Source organism: Dipodomys merriami, unplaced genomic scaffold (genome assembly GCF_024711535.1).
Source record: "Dipodomys merriami isolate MVZ:Mamm:240054 unplaced genomic scaffold, mDipMer1.0.p SCAF_230, whole genome shotgun sequence".
Classification (NCBI taxonomy): Eukaryota; Metazoa; Chordata; class Mammalia; order Rodentia; family Heteromyidae; genus Dipodomys; species Dipodomys merriami.
This window is the reverse complement of record NW_027203716.1, coordinates 1,319,596-1,337,305: the sequence shown is the minus strand read 5'-3', so window position 1 is coordinate 1,337,305 and position 17,710 is coordinate 1,319,596. Positions and strand designations below refer to the sequence as shown.

General features: G+C 35.7%; 1 long non-coding RNA gene across 2 annotated transcripts in view; it reads right to left on the bottom strand.

The window, feature by feature from the left end:
* Window positions 1-1,704: 1,704 nt before the first annotated feature.
* LOC138835208 (uncharacterized) overlaps window positions 1,705-17,710 on the bottom strand; it is a 53,406-nt gene continuing 37,400 nt past the window's right edge. For both annotated transcript variants that reach the window (XR_011374509.1, XR_011374508.1), the window contains exon 3: window positions 1,705-1,949. This is a non-coding gene — a long non-coding RNA (uncharacterized lncRNA). The remainder of the gene's footprint in view (window positions 1,950-17,710) is intronic.

The window sequence follows — 17,710 nt, the reverse complement described above, 5'->3', positions numbered from 1 at the left end:
CTTTCTTTCTTTCTTTCTTTCTTCCTTCCTTCCTTCCTTCCCTTCTCTCCTCCTCCATCTCTATTATCTTTTCTTTCTCTTTCTTTTCTCTTTCTTTCTTCACTTTTCTTTCCTCTTTTAGGAAATGAGTATGAATTTAGATATTTTGTTTGCTCAACAAGTATTCTACCATTAAAACAATCCTTTATCAATTTAGTTACTTTGCTCATAGGTTATCAATTTTGCTGATGGCTGAAAAAAGGTTAAGTTCCACAGTTCTTTCTTCAAAGCAGCTGGGAACACAAATGAATTCCAACATGCAAGACTTTAGGATGATATGAAAATCTTATTACTTTCCTTGCACACTGGTTCTGAACTGTGATCCTCTCAAATTCTACCCCTTTAGTTAGTGATGTGAATTCCAAGAGCCTGCCCTGTGTATAGATTGACTAAATATATGATTGAAGGCAATTTCACTTTAATCTCTTTTTTTGCCAGTCCTGGGGCTGTTATAATTTTATTTCTAGACAATTTTTGTGCATATGTGCATAATAGCGTTAAAATTGCTTTCCCCCTTTTTTATCCTTTTTTATTTTTCTTGGTCATGGGGCTTGAACTCCAGGCCTGGGTGCTGTCCCTAAGCTCTTTAGATCAAGGCTAGTACTGTACTACTTGAGCCACAGTGACGCTTCTGGTTTTCTGGTGGTTAATTGGAGGTAAGAGTGTCACAGATTTCCTGCTAGGGCTAGATTTGAACTACCATCCTCAGATCTCAGTTCCTGAGTATCTGGGATTACAGGCATGAGTCACTGGCTCCCAGCTAAAATGTTATTTATTTTAAGTTCTGTGATTTAGATGAGGGACTAGCATGCGTGTGTAGAAAGTTAACTTTCAAGTCATCTTTCTGAATAGTTTCAGAGGTTGATATTCATAATATTTATTGCAGTGTTTAAGAACAGAAGCTCCCAAAGTAACAGAATGATCCTTCATTTTCTCCTTCCCATAGGTATTTTTAGAAGAAAATGAGTGAGATCTAAGTCTAAGACAATATGTACTTGAAATTATAAAAAAATTATTTTGATGACACATAAAGAGCCAGATTATGAAACTGCCTTTCATTTTCTAAAGAAAGGAACGTCAGACAAGTATATTTATTTGCAGGCTTTTTCATCTGAACAACAAAGAAAAAAAAAAGCTGAAAAAAAGAAAAAAAGCTGAAGGGGCTGGGTAGGTGGTTCAGTGGTAGAGCGCTTGCCTTGCATGCATGAGGCCATCGGTTTGATTCCTCAGCACAACATAAGCAGGAAAAAAAGCCGGAATTGGTACTGTGGCTCAAGTGGTAGAGTGCTAGCCTTGAGCTGAAGAGCTGAGGGACAGCGACCATGCCCAGAGATCAGACTCAACGACTGGACCCAAAAAAAAAATAAATAAAATAAATAAATTAAATTAAAACGCTGAAGAAGATCAACATCCATGTAAGTGTGATATAGCATTGGATACTTTAAGACATTAATTTATTAAGGTACAATAATTATTTGCAAATGGTATCAGTTCGTTAAATTTATTCATTGTAATTTATTCATTTTATTTTATTTACATGTCACTTAGTATATAAATACATACATATATATATATATATATATATATATATATATATATATATATACCAAAAATTTAGGAAGTATCAATCTCAACAAAACAGTGGATCATGTTGAATCATGCCATTCATCTCAGCACCACAAGAGGCTAAGTTGCTGCTCAGTACCTGTGTCATATAGATCCCTGGTTCACTTGGAGGCAGTCACCTCTCCTGATCCAGAAACTGGGCTGGGATTTAGCCAAGAGGAGGAAGGACTCTGCCTCATCTTCCCTGGGTGGACCTCACAGAATGCAATGTATTTGCTTGCTTTCCTCTTCCAAAAGGCTTGAAATGCCATGCTGCTAAGTGTTCACAATTTGATTCCAGTGACCTGTGGTAGAGGTGTGAGGAAATATTAAATTAAATTTCACATTTGCCAATTGAGCTGTTCTTCCCAGCCTGTGAGTTCAACTCAGCAAGTGTTCATTATTTGAGAGTTGAGAATACTGAGGTAGAGGAGAGTGGGAGGTTGATTGAAAGAGAGGAGAGATAGAGAGAGGGAGGGAGGGAAGGAGAAAGAAAAGAAAGGAAGGAAGGAAGAAAGGAAGGAAGGAAGGAAGGAAGGAAGGAAGGAAGGAAGAAAGAAAGAAAGAAAGAAAGAAAGAAAGAAAGAAAGAAAGAAAGAAAGAAAGAAAGAAAGAAAGAAAGTGATAGAGAATGGAGTCAGAAGTCACATGCCAGAGGAACTACCTGTATTTGGTATTAGGTCTGCCCCAGCGTGCAGACCCTATGCAGACACCCCCCCATTTCTTGGCTGTTTCCACCCTTTATGTGTTACCTAGGTATCTGACACACCTGGAGATAGCCACCTCCCCCTCCTGCTAAGTCACAACCTGGTCAGGCTCTGGTAACACTTCTCATCCAATCCTTGGCCTAGATATGTCCTGACACTAGGTTAGGTTGCTCCACCTTTTTTTACATGCCGCTCTGCCATGTATGGCATGGGCAGCAGTTAGGTAAATAAACTACTTTACCTGACTGAATACCATGTGGTGTTTTTTTCGATGGCTACCTAATGAAACTTACCTAATTAATATACCTTACACTTCAGTGTTTCTTTTTTCTTTAATTTTAATTTTAATTTTTTGTAAACATATTCTACAGAGGGGTTACAATTACGTGGGCAAGATAATGAGTACATCTCTTATCAAGCATTGCTGCCTCCTCCTTTGTTGAACCTTCACATCGCTTCCCAGCCTCTGCACGCCCCCCCACCCAAACCCGCCCCCCACACACCAAAGTTATAAAGTTCGTTTTTGACATGACAACTTGTACTTCTCATAGTTGCATCGGGTCCACCTGTATCCTTAACCAACATGTTTGTCCCCATCTCCTCCACAAATTGTACCGACATCAAACATAGTGAAATCAGGGGTTGTATTGTGGGGGAGGGACATACAAAGCTACAAAGAAATAATTTGTAAATGAGTTAGAATCAAATGCATGAAAGAAAAAAAACATTTAAATACTTATCTAAGGGTTCATTTTCCTAACATTACATTATCTGATCTTTCCTGCTTGACTCATACATATACTAGATATTGCAAATTATGGAAACCATGGGACATTTGTTTCTTTGGGCTTGGCTTACTTCACTTAATATAATTTTTTCCAAGTTTTTCCATTTCCTAACAAATGGGGAAATGTCATTCTTTCTGATGGAGGCATAGAATTCCATTGTGTATATATACCACATTTTCTTGATCAATTCATCTACTAAGGGGCATCTGGGTTGCTTCCATATCTTAGCTATGGTAAATAATGCTGCAATAAACATAGTTGTGCTGGTAGCTTTAGTGTGGTCTTGTTTGTAAACATTTGGGTAAATGCCCAAAAGTGTGATTGCTGGGTCATAGGGGAGATTTATGTGAAGTCTTTTGAGGAACCTCTATACTGCTTTCCAAAGTGGTTGAACAAGTTTACACTCCCTCCAACAGTGAAGTAAGGTTCCATTCTGTCCACATCCCCTCCAGCATCTGTTGTTGTTAGAGTTTTTGATTACAGCCATTCTAGCTAGGGTGAGGTGGTATCTCAATGCTATTTTGATTTGCATTTTTTATGGCTAGGGATGCTGAGCATTTCTTCATGTGTCTATTGGCCATCCTTCTTTCTTCTTCAGAGAAGTTTCTCTTCAAGTCATTAGCCTACTTATTTATTGGGCAGTTGTTTCTTTGAGGATTTGTTGTTGAGGGATTTAATTTTTTGAGTTCCAAGTATATTTTAAATATGAGACCCTTGTCCGTTGTATGGCTAGTGAAGATCTTTTTCCAATCTGTGGGCTTTCTATTGATCTTACTAGCTATGACTTTTGCCATGCAAAAGCTTTGCAACTTCATGCAATCCCATTTGTCTAACCTTTCTTTGATTTGTTGGATTTCTGGGTCTAAATTAAGAAAATTTCGGCCTGAATCAAGGAGAGCTAGGGTTTCTCCTATTCCATCCTGTAATGTTTTCAGAGTGTCTGCTTTGACTCCAAGGTCTTTAATCCATTTGGAGTTGATTCGGGTGCAGGGTGATATATAAGGATCTAGTTTTAGTTTTCTACAAGTAGTTAATCAATTTTGCCAGCACCATTTTCTGAAGAGGGTGCCTTTCTTCCATTCTATTATGTTAGCTCCCTTATCAAAGATTAGTTGGCTATATGCATGTAGGTTCATTTCGGGGTTTTCATTTATATTCCATTGGTCCTGAGGTCTGTTCTTGTGCCAGTACCAAGTGGTTTTGATTATTATGGCTTTATAGTAGAGTTTGAAATTTGGTATTGATATTCCTCCAGCAGTGTTCTTTCCATTGAGGAGCATTTTTGCTATTCGGGGTCTTTTATTGTTCCATGAGAATTTTTGGATTGCCTCTTCTATTTCTTTGAAGAATGAGGGTGGAATTTTGATAGGTATTGCATTGAATTTGTAGATAACCTTGGGAAGTCATGCCATTTTCGTGATGTTAATCTTTCCAATCCAGGAGCATGGGATGTTTTGCCATTTTCTAAGTTCTGTTTGGATTTCCTTTTTCAGATTTTAAAGTTTTCATCATAGAGGTCCTTCACTTCTTTGGTTAAGTTAATTCTTAGGTATTTTATTTTTTGAGGGGCTATTACAAATGGAGTTAGTTTCCTAATTTCAGCCACACTTTTCTCATTGTTCGCATAGAGAAAAGACATTGATTTTTGAGGGTTAATTCTATACCCTGCTACTTTGCCAAATTTTTGAATCAGTTTGAGAAATTTGGGAGTGCAGTCTATGGGATTCTTTAAATACAAGATCATGTCATCTGCAAAGAGGGAGAGTTTTATTTCTTCTTTCCTTATTTGGAACCCCTTTATGTTTGCATCTTGTCTTATTGCTGTAGGAAGGCATTCTATTACTAGATTGAAGAGAAGTGGAGAGAGTGGACATCCTTGTCTTGTTCCTGAGTTAAGAGGAAATGGCTTTAGTTTTTCACCATTAAGTATAATGCTGGCTGTAGGTTTGTCATATACAGCCTTTATTGTATTGAGGAATGTCCCAAGGATTCCTAATTTTTCCAAAACCTTCATCATAAAGGGGTGTTGGGTCTTGTCGAATGCTTTTTCTGCATCTATTGTGATAACCATGTGGTTCTTATCCTTGCTCCTGTTGATGTGATGTATAATATTAATCGATTTGCGTATATTGAACCGTCTTTGCATCTCTGAAATGAATCCTGTTTCATCGTGGTGTATGATTTTTTGGATGAATTGTTGAAGTCGATTGGCCAAAATTTTGTTGAAAAGTTTTGCATCAATGTTCATCAAAGAAATGGTTCCATACTTCTCTTACTTTGATGAGTCCCTGCCTGGTTTTGGGATGAGGGTTATGATGGCTTCATAGAGTGTGTTCGGTAGTGAACTTTCTCTTTCAATTTCATTGAAGAGTTGGAGGAGTATGGGTGTGAGCTCTGCTTTGAAGTCCTTGTAAAATTCCGCTGTAAAACCATCTGGTCCTGGACTTTTCTTAGCTGGGAGGTCTCTTATTTTCTGTTTCTATTTCAATGCTTGATATTGGCCTGTTAAGCTGGTTTAACTCATCTTGGTTTTGTTTTGTCATGTCAATATTTGCTAGGAAATGGTCCATTTCTGTCAAGTTGTCAAACTTATTAGCATAAAGTTTTGAGAAATATTCCCTTATAATGTTCAGAATCTTGGTTGTTTCCGTGGTGATGTTTCCATTCTCATCTCTGAGTTTATTAATTTGGGTGTATTCTCTTCTTTTTCTGATAAGATTTCTAAGGGTCTGTCAATTTTGTTAATATTTTCGAAAAACCAACTCTTTGTTTTGTTGATTCTTTCTATAGTTTTTTTTGATTCTAATTCATTTAATTCTGATTTAATTTTAATTATTTCTTTCCGTCTACTGGATTGGAGTTTAACTTGCTGCTCTTTTTCAAGGAGGTTTAGATGTGTCATTAAATTGTTGGTTTCAGATCTCTCCAATTTGTTGATGTAGGAGCTCAGAGCTATAAACTTGTCTCTGAGTACTGCCGTTGCTGTGTCTCAGAGTAGCTGGTAATTTGTGTGCTCATTTTTGTTGAATAGCATGAACATTTCAATTTCCTTTCTAATCTCTTCCATGACCCACTCGTGATTCAGCAGTGTGTTGTTCAGCCTCCATATGATACTGGACTTTCTTTGGTGGCTTTTGGTGTTGAGTTCAAAATTTATTCCCTTGTGGTCAGAGAGAATGCAAGGTATAACTTCAATGTTTCTGAATTTGGACAAGTTTGATTTGTGGCCTAAAATGTTGTCTATTTTAGAAAATATTCCATGTACTGCTGAGAAGAACGTTTATTCTGATGCTGCTGTGTGAAATATTCGGGAAATGTCTGTTAAATCTAGTTGATCTATGCAGCTGTTTAGATCTGTGGTTTCTCTGTTGAGTTTTGGCCGAGTTGATCTATCTAGTGGGGAGAGTGGTGTGTTAAAATCTCCAACAATTAATGTCTTTGGATTTATGAGGGATTTGACACTTCAGTGTTTCCAGTTTTGAATCCATGGATATTTTTTCTGACACATGTGTGTTCAGTATCTACAAAACATATGTACTAACTTATCATGTAACAGTATAATTTTGCCTGGAATCTTTTTTAAAATTTTTTTTTAATTGTGAAAATACCATACAGAGAAGTTACAATTACATGAGAAAAGGTAATGAGTACATTTCTTATGAAGCATTGTTGCCTCCTCCTTTGTTTCCCCTTCCTATCCCTTCCCATCCCCCACCTCCCCCGCCAAATTTGTAAAGTTCATTTTTTGACATAAAATGTTGTACATCTCAGTGTTGCAATGGCTCCACCTGCATCCCTATTTAAACCATTTTTCCCTTCCCTTCCACAAAGTATACCAACATCTGAATCTTTAATAGCAGCCTAATTAACCTTAAAGTCTATTTTCCTTGCTTTGTTTCGTTTTTTGCCTAACATAAGCAAAGATTTGGTGGGACATTCTGAAAAGATCTCTTCCCTCATATTTACTAATCTCCCTGGGCTTCAACCCGTGAGGTACCAGCTCAGATGATGGAACTTTGAAATTCTGGAAAGCAGATGCACATCATAAGGCCCATGGCTTTGGGTTTTCTCAGATTATTTTTTAAATGTACTTGTTACTAAGGTGTGTACAGTGAGTTTACCATTCCACAATTCATGTCATGTGTATATTTTTCTTATAGACAATGGCATCCTTTCCTTAGCTTTCTCCCAGTTTCTTTTTTTGTTGTTGTTGATGTTTTGTTTTTTTATTTGTGTACCTGACCTTCAGCTTGAAATCATGATTGTGTGCTGCCCCTGGGTTTTTTAATCAAGGCTACTCTACCTCTGGAGCCCCAGCTTCCTTTATGGCTTTTTGGTTGTTAATTGAAGAGAAGAGTCACAAATTTTCTCACTCCTGCTGTCTTTGAACTGTGATCATCAGCCTCCTGAGTAGTTAGGATTATAGGCCTGAGTCTTCAGTGTCCAGCTACTAAAGTGTTGGTTTTATGCTTCCCTGGTTGTGTCACAATTTTCCTCGACTCTTAGCACTAATACTACATATTGCCTGGCTAAAATCTGAATTGGTAGAACATACTTGTATTTTGATTAAAACAAGAATAGGAAACTATAGGCCATAGGGACATATAAGCTAAACAATTCCCTTGGAACATGGCATAAAAACGAGTAGGTTTATTGCCAGTTGACTGTGTCTTGTCTTTACTGTTAATTCTACATGGCCTGTGAATGATGTTAAACATATCCAAATGACCATTGGCAGAAATAATGTTTCTCATCCTGTTCTAAAATTAAAACAAAAACCAACCAAAAAAAACTATATATGAGTCCAGCAATTTCCTCTAATTAAAGACCAGTCTGCCCCAGTTTATGAAAAAAAACTGTTAGGTGCTGTTGCTTTTTCTAACTGCAAATATAACGAAATCTGTTGTAGTCTATAGAATTGTATACCACACCTGTCATTTTAATTCACAAGAAATTCAGCCATTAAAAAGTTTATTTATTTTTTGAGTCAGTTGTGGGGTGAACTCAGGGCCTGGGCACTTTCCCTGTGCCTCTGTGCACAAATTAAGTAGCACTCTACCAATTGAGCCACAGGCCACTTCTGGTTTTTGAGTTGCAAATTGGAGATAAGAATCTTATGGGGACTGGCTTTGAACTGTGATACTCAGATCTAAGCCTCGTGAGTAGCTGGGATTATAGGCATGAGACACTGGCACCTGTCTTCAAATAGACATTTTTAAAATGATGAACTGCTTGGTGCCTCGGGCTCACATATATAATCCTTGCTATAGTTAGTGTTACAGGTATGAGAAACAAATACTAGGTGTGTGTTGTTCATGATAGTTTATATTGGCATCTTTTAATATAATTTGTTTCTTATACTACAATGCTCTTATTTTTATTTTCTCTTAGGTGAGGGTGATAGAAACCCTAGGTCTCCTTGGCTCAGGTGGAAATTTTCTGAATAGAGACCCGGAAACACAACAAATCAAAGAAAGGTTGGACAAATGGAATTGCATAAAGTTGCAGAGCTTCTGCAGGGCAAATGACATAGCTAGCAAGATCAATAGAAAGCCCACGGATTGGGAGAAGATATTTATTAGCCATACAACGGACAAGGGTCTCATATCTAAAATATACTTGGAACTCAAAAAATTAAACCCCCCAACAACAAATCCGCAAAGAAACAACTGCCCAATAAATAAGTGGGTGAAAGACTTAAAGAGAAACTTCTCTGAAGAAGAAAGAAGGATGGCCAATAGACACATGAAGACATGTTCAACATCCCTAGCCATAAAAGAAATGCAAATCAAAACAACATTGAGATATCACTTCACTCCCGTTAGAACGGCAAAAATCAAGAACTCTAACAACAACAGATGCTGGAGGGGATGTGGATAGAAAGGAACCTTACTTCATTCTTGGTTTGAATGTAAACTTGTTCAACCACTTTGGAAAGCAGTATGGAGGTTCCTCAAAAGACTTCACATGGAATTCCCTTATGACCCAGCAATCCCACTTTTGGGCATTTACCCAAATGTTTAAAAACAAGACCACACTAAAGCTACCAGCACAACTATGTTTATTGCAGCATTATTTACCATAGCTAAGATATGGAACCAATCCAGATGCCCCTCAATAGATGAATGGATCAAGAAAATGTGGTATATATACACAATAGAATTCTATGCCTCCATCAGAAAGAATGACATTTCCCCATTTGTTAGGAAATGGAAAGGTTTGGAAAAAATTATATTAAGTGAAGTAAGCCAGGCCCAAAGAAACATAGGTCCCATGGTTTCCCTTATTTGTAATATCTAGTATATGTATGAGTCAAGCGGAAAAGGTCAGATAATGTGATGTCAGGAAAATGAACCCTTAGATGTGTATTTTAATGTTTTTTTCTTTCATGCATGTGTTTCTAACGCATTTATAAGATTATCTCTTTGTTGCTTTGTATGTCCCTCCCCCACAGTATATCCCCTGCTTTCACTACATTTGATGTCAGTATAACTTGTGGAGGAGATGGGGAAAAACCAGTTGTTTAAGGATACAGGTGGACCTGTTGCAACAATGAGAAGTACAAGTTGTCATGTCCAAAACGAGCTTGACAACGTCGGTGCGGGGGGCGAGGTGGAAGTTGGGGAAGGAGAAGGATTGGGATTGGGGGGGGGGGAGGCTGGGAAGGGATGTGAAGAGTAAACAAAATAGGAGGCTGCAATGCTTGGTAAGAAATGTACACATTATCCTGCCCATGTAATTGTAACTCCTCTGTACAGTATCTTCTCAAATAAAATTACATGAAATTTTAAAAAAAGACCTATTTTAAGTGAGAAGAAGGTTCTCAGAAAAATTTTTTCAGTGTTTGTGTTGTGTAGTATTACCCAAGTGTACATAAGGTAACAGAAGGAGAAACAATAGGAATAGGAGAAGAGAAATTCTGTATTTAAGTAAAATGCTTCTATACACTATAGAAGACTCTGCAAATAAGACAATTTTGAAATAATAAAGCCATGGCCAGTATGCAGATCTATGGGAGTGACATAGAGAAAGCATTACTACTAAGTGGAACATGAAGGATGAGACCACTCTCTTTCTTCTAATAGCTCTAAATCATTATAGCTAATCATTCAAATTTGTAAAAAGTAGAATGGAAGAATAATTCTGGTTCCAAGCAATTCATATATAAGACCATGGACTTAACTGGAAAAAAGGCCATGTCGAGTGCACAGGAATTATACTAGCAATGAACTAGTGGCTAAGATCACATTTCTTTTTCTTTTTCTATTCTTTCTTTTTTTTTTTTTTTTGATGGTAGTGGGGCCTGAAATCTAGGCCTGGGCCCTGTCCCTCTATTCTTCAGCTCAAAACTTTTTCTCTACCTTTGAGCCCCACACCACTTCCAGGTTTCTGTTGGTTAATTAGAGATAAATGCCTCAGAAACTTTTCTACTCATACTGGATTTGAACTGCAATCCTCAGATCTCAGCCTCCTAATTAGCTAGGATTACCAGTGTGAACCACTTGAAACCTGCTTAGGATCACATTTCTAACAGTGTATACTCAGCATAAGTAATGTGTATAGTCATCTGTCTTTATATGAACTCGAGATACAAATCTGTGAAACAGATTAGATTTTACACTCACAAAAATGGTTGTAGTTCAAAAGTTGATACCCCTGGAGAAATAAAACTTAAGAATGTAAAGGAGTCTGGGAAGTTCAGTTTGCATCCAGCTTGGGCAAAACAGTCTTTGAGACACTATAATTAACCGGCCAAAAGATGCATTAGAAGAATGTCTCAAGTGATGGAATACTAGTTATGAGCAAGAGTGCTGAAGAAGAGCTTGAGGTTTTTGCATACATATATACATACAAACATGCACATACACACAGAGGCACTTATATGTTCAAACACACATATGGAACAACTGTCAGATTATGTAGAAAAGTTAGAAAATATATCCTTAGTAAGAATAAAATCAAGTGATAATTTTTAATATTAGAAAGTCCTCAAGTGAAATTTCCCCAAAAAGCTTGAGAATATTACATAGGTGAGAACAAAGATAGTAAGAAAGTCAACTCATCATTAATAAAGGGATCAGATCCGGGGAGGAATGAATCAGAGACCCCTTCACAGCATCTGAAAAGGTTCATATCCTGTTTCAAATGTTAGAACATCTTTGAATATAGTACATGAACAATCTGAGCCATCAGTCTAACGGAAAATATTATTGGAGAAGTTCAGAATTGCTAGTCTGTATCTAGATTAAATAAAAAAAGAAAACTATTGTAGGACAATGTGATACAAGCCAGGAATTCTAGCACTCAGAATAAGACAGGTGATTAGAGAGTGGAATGACGTAGTGATACTTTCAGTGGACTAGGTAGTATAATTTGTCTCAATAAAACAAACAAAAAAGGAATAAAAAATAAGCCAGAAAGGAATACACAGTTGGAAATTTGGGCTAAATTTGTCAATATATTTTGAGAAGTCAAATTTCCTATTGAAACGCAACTCATATAATCCTCAGTTGTGTTTAAATGCCGCCTTCATTACAGAATATTACAGTTGTGTTTAAATGTCGCCTTCATTACAGAATATTACTAGATGCAAAAGAGCTCATGATTCCCAACCAAGAATTTGAAAAAGCAACCATCATTTTGTTAGATTCTAAAGAAATGTTGGATTACAAAAGCTTAAGCCTAGAGAAATAGGAAAGTTCATTTAATGTAGGACTTTGTAGACCTGGCTAAATAAGAATTTAGATTTAAAATAAATATTTTTGTTTGTAATTTAATATTCTATAGGATAGTATAAAATTGTTTTTAAGTAGAAGATTTAATTTACAAATTCACAAATTATTATGGCATTCTATTTGCCTAAAATATTAGTTCAAGTAAGGTATAATTAGTAGTTAGTTAACAGTTAATTTCAACAGTTCATAAGTAACATGATAATGTGAATAATCTAGATAAAGTTGTCAACAAATTGATACTATTAATTTATAAATTTACCAAAAGAGCAACTTTTTGAGACTTTGGTGTAACATGGTATGAAGAGAGTAATTGCGTGACATCTTTTTTTTTTCTACCAATACATAACACAGGAAGAAATTTCCTTAATTATGTACCTCTGTATACAATGAGAAAAATGCTACGGTTAGGGTTTGTTTTTATTTTGTTTTTGTTATTTGGTTTGTCCTAGGGCTTAACTTCTAGGCCTGGGCACTGTTCCTGAGCCTGTTTTTGCTCAAGGCTACTGCTCTACCACTTGAACCTCAGTGCCACTTGTGTCAGGCTTTTCGTGACCAGTTTATTGGAGGTAAGCATCTAAGGAACCGTCCTTCCTGGGTGGGATTTGAACCAGAATCTTCAGATCTTAATATTCAGACATTCAGATCTCCTGATTATCTATGATAGATAAAATATGTAATTATAAATAATATTTGCAAGTGTTCTGATCTCAAGGGTAACACTGGGTGGAAAATGATGCAGCAAAGTTTAGTGTAGTGTTTAGTGTACGAAGGGCATCACATTAGCAGTAGTGTAGTATTTTTCACAATACTTATATGCTAGTCATGTTGTGAATTTAAGGAATTTTAACGTGCACATTACAAGTTGGAAATTGTTGAGCTAGGATGACATTATGGCATAAAATCTTGGGATTGATGGTTATCTAAATAATGGCTTACTTGATAAACAAATGTTTACTCTAGAGGAATTAATATAGATACTTCATCGTTTTAACTTCTACCAGACTGTGGTTATTTTTTCTGTTGAATTTAAATATGTAACGCCTCATTGAAAACTGCACTTATTACAGAATTAAATAAAATGCAAACAGGTACTGTTTTGAATGTCTCTAGTGTGGCATGTTCAGAATTTGAATATGAATAGCTAGTAATAATAGGAATGTTGAAGAACACATATATTCTGTCCTCCTAACAATTATTAAGTTTGAAAAGTTAAGTGTTTCCATAGAATTGAACTTTTTCTGTTTTAGTATGAGACAATACTAAAACAATTTTTTTTCCAAAATAATGACAAGTATATTCTAAAAATATTGTATTGTTTGATAATATTCAAGTTGATGACCCTCTCATAAAGGGATAATTAAATCAAATTAGCAGCCAAAATGTTCATTTCTTAAAAAGGTAATACACTTAGAATAAAATTACTATACCAATACAGTGAAATTATATTTTATACAGCTCAATTTTAATTTAATTTTATTGTCAAGGTTATATATAGAAGGGGTTGCAGTAATTATAAGGTAGTGAATACATAATATGTGCTACTTTTTTTACCCCTCCCTCATTTTTCTCACAGTTTTCCTTTACCCCAATACACCACATAAGTTGTAATGTAAATTTCCAACATGTTGTTTTGTGAGTATTGCTATTGCATTGGTTTGCCCTTTGTTCTTTGTCTTGCCATTTCATTGTTCCTCTTCCCTTGCTAAATTAAGATAAATGTATATACAATACACAGGATATTGAAATCAAATATAACAGGGATAAACCAAAGGGAAAACACAAAAGAAAAAAGGAATCACATAGTACATTAAAAACAACAACCACAAACAGAAAATTCTGTTCCCATATCCAGGAGTCCATTTTGCTCATCATCATCTTATATGGTCATACGTACATAGTTATTGAGCAATTCTGCTCAACTGCTAGCACTATCCTAGACATTTCCTACTTATTACAAATGAGGAAACAACGGAATCTATTTCTTTGTGTCTTGTTTATTTTACTTTGTAGGATTTTTCCAAGTCTTTCCATTTCAGTATGAATTTGAAGTATAGAATTCCATTGTTGGTGGGAATGTAAACTTGTTCAACCACTTTGGAAAGCAGTATGGAGGTTCCTCAAAAGACTTCACATAGATCTCCCCTATGATCCAGCAATCCCACTTTTGGGCATTTACCCAAATGTTTACCAACAAGACCACACTAAAGCTACCAGCACAACTATGTTTATTGCAGCATTATTTACCATAGCTAAGATATGGAACCAACCCAGATGCCCCTCAGTAGATGAATGGATCAAGAAAATGTGGTATATATACACAATGGAATTCTATGCCTCCATCAGAAAGAATGACATTTCCCCATTTGTTAGGAAATGGAAAGGCTTGGAAAAAATTATATTAAGTGAAGTAAGCCAGGCCCAAAGAAGCATAGGTCCCATGGTTTCCCTTATTTGCAATATCTAGTATAGGTATGAGTCAAGCGGAAAAGGTCAGATAATGTGATGTTAGGAAAATGAACCCTTAAATATGTATTTTAATGTTCTCGTTTCTTTCATGCATATGTTTCTAACGCATTTATAAGATTATTTCTTTGTTGCTTTGTATGTCCCTCCCCCACAGTGTAACCCCCGCTTTCACTATATTTGATGTCAGTATAACATGTGGAGGAGATGGGGCCAAACAAGTCGTTTAAGGATTCAGGTGGACCTGTTGCAACAATGAGAAGTACAAAATGTCATGTCAAAACCAGCTTTACAATGTCGGGGGGGGAGGGGGGTATAATTGGGTGGGGGGAGGGGGGAGGCTGGGAAGGGAGGTGAAGGGTAAACAAAGGAGGAGGCTGCAATGCTTGGTAAGAAATGTATGCATTATCCTGCCCATGTAATTGTAGCCCCTCTGTACAGTATGTTCTCAAATAAAATAAAATAATATTAAAAAAAAAAAGAATTCCACCGTGCATACATAAACCACATTTTGTCAATTAGTTCATCTACTGAGTCGCATATTGGTTTAAAACATGACGGCATGTAATTATCACTTAGGGTCATTCAAAAATGAGAGATGCCACTTCCCCAGACATTCTAAAAGCATGATTTCTAAGTAAGATAGGATTTTATGGTGGTAGGAGTTTTGAGAAATCTGGTTGAGTCTCATGTATATCTTGCACTTAATTAGGCAGGAAGATATCCAATATCAGAAGATAAATATGGTAGTGTCAAAAATATGTCCCTTGAGAAAGATATAGGAGGCTGCCAGAAGTATAAAGTAGTTCAGATAATTTTGAAGAATTTAGAAATGCAAGCTTAAGTATGTCTCTTTAAATAACAATTATGTAAGTGGAAGGGCAAAAGAAGGGGACGAGAAGAAAACAACTGACAGCAGATCATTGTCCAAAGATAGAGTATAAAAAGACATAATCTATAACTTTCAAGTTAAAGAGAGACCAATAGAATACATCTCATTTAATTTAGGTACATGCAAAATAATTACTTGGCTTTTTCCTACTTTAATGCTCCAAAACAATGGAAGATTTGTAAGAAAAGTTATGTGATTGCCATTGCTTCAACCTGAACACTAACTGTGATAAGCCTTTTTTTTCTTACTTTGCAGTTGGAATTTATCCTAGTTGATGATATTGTGTCTGATTAGAGTCAGAGTTAGCGGCTTGTACTTGTACATTTATCCCAGAATAGGTTAAAGCAGTCCCCCCCCCCAAGATATCCAAGTACATTGTCTGAATCTGTACTTTGAACACACCCTCACACCTGAGCACATTATTTAAAAATATACTTCAGCATTTCTTGGCACATTCTACTTTGTGCCCTTGTCTTTGCACATTCCTTTTGAGTTCGTAGTTGCTCTATTTACATTTCATCTGTAAAAACTGCTAAGAAAATTGTTCAACTACCACTTCTTCTTTGCACATGCCCAGTCTATGTATGAAGGTACATTGTCCATGTTAAGCAATAGGGTAGTGCTCACTCTCTGCGGAGAAAAGTTCCACAATATGACCCTGTGTCCACATTAAAGTGTGTAGAATTTAAAGCATTTTAAGACAAACAGTGATATTAGAATTGAAAGGCACCTTATGGACATTTTCTTGGAGCTCATTAGTTTACCCAAGAGAAATATAAATCATCCACAAAATCTGGATTAATATTTTTAATGTTGCCACTGTGCATGCATCCATATTAAAAATCTGCACAAATAAAGAAACAAAAAAACTAAACCTTAACAGGTAGATTGACTATGTGCTTATAACAAATTATGGAATAGATTTTGGAATTATTGCAAATTCCTAACCAGTATGAATTAGTTTCTTCTCTCCCCACCACTACACACAAATATTTAAGAGTGGCAACAGAATTATTTCAAGTAATATACTGTAAATGTTACTGCAATATCATGTGTATCTCTAAAATTCCCTTGAAAGTAATAGATTATACATTCTATTGAAATATTAGTTATTGTATTCTAGGAAACTTTTGGAAGAATAGACTGTATATCTTTGAAATGAAAAAGGTCAAAAAATAGTAGCATAAAAGTTTTAGAGGAAGTCTGTCTTCAGCAATATATATATACATATATATATATATACATATAATATGTAGAAAGACATACATTTTAGAGAATATTTGTCATCAGAAATAAATACATATATTTGAATTTATGTGTGGAACGATGTACATTATAGTGAAACAAAAATCTTAAAACATAATTAAATTTAAAAAAATACATCAAACCAAGTGACTCACGCCTATAATTTGAGCGATTCTGGGTAATGAGATCTTAGAATTGTGTTTGAAACTAGCCCAGACAGGAAAGTACTTTTTAGGGGACTGGGAATGTGGCTTAGTGGTAGAGCGCTTGCCTTGCATGCATGAGGCCATGGATTATATTCCTCAGCACGGCATAAGCAAAAAGAAAAAAGCTGGAAGTGGCGATGTGGCTCAAGTGATCGAGCTCTGGCCTTGAGCTGAAGAGCTGAGGGACAGCGCCCAGGCCAGAGTTCAGGCCCCACGACTGGACCCCTCCATCCCGCAAAAAAAATACTTGTTCAATTCTTATCTCCATTTAACCACTAAAAACAGGAGTTACCTCTGTGCCTCACATTAATTTCAAAAAAGCACCTTTTAACTGCTGTGAACATTCCTTAGAAACATGAATACATTCCCCTGGAAAATGTTAAGTAAAACCTATAGAATATTTATGTTTATGTTAAAGACATGACTATTCAGTTTAAGGTATTTAGGTAATGATTAGGAATTAAGAATAATGATAATATATTGGGACTGGTCTTTTATTCTATTTTATTATAGTATTAAAATGATATTTGTAATGATTGTATAAAAATACTCTTGTTTGCTATTTGAGTTATAATAAGTAATAAACATTTTAAATTGATTTCCATAGGAAAAAATCATTTTCTTAATGGTATCAATTCTTTTTTTTCTTTTCTTTTTCTTTTTTTCCTTTTTTTCCTTTTCCTCACTTGTTTTAAAAAATTTTATTTTTTATTGTGAACATACTGTACACACGGGTTCCAATTACATGGGCAAGATAAGTACATTTCTTATCAAGCACTGCAGCCTCCTCCTTTGTTTACCCTTCACATCCCTTCCCAGTGTATCAATACTTTTGTAATTTCAAAACAATTAAAAAAATTAGTCGAAGGCTGATTTGCTCTAAGACTATATTTGTTTTCTTGTTCTAGTTTTTATATGTTGGTCGAAATTAAAATTCCAAAAATTCAATGGATATTGGTATTCAGGAACATCTTTATATGTACTAATATTGGAGTTGCTTAAGTGAAATTGTTTTATTTCATTTGTTATT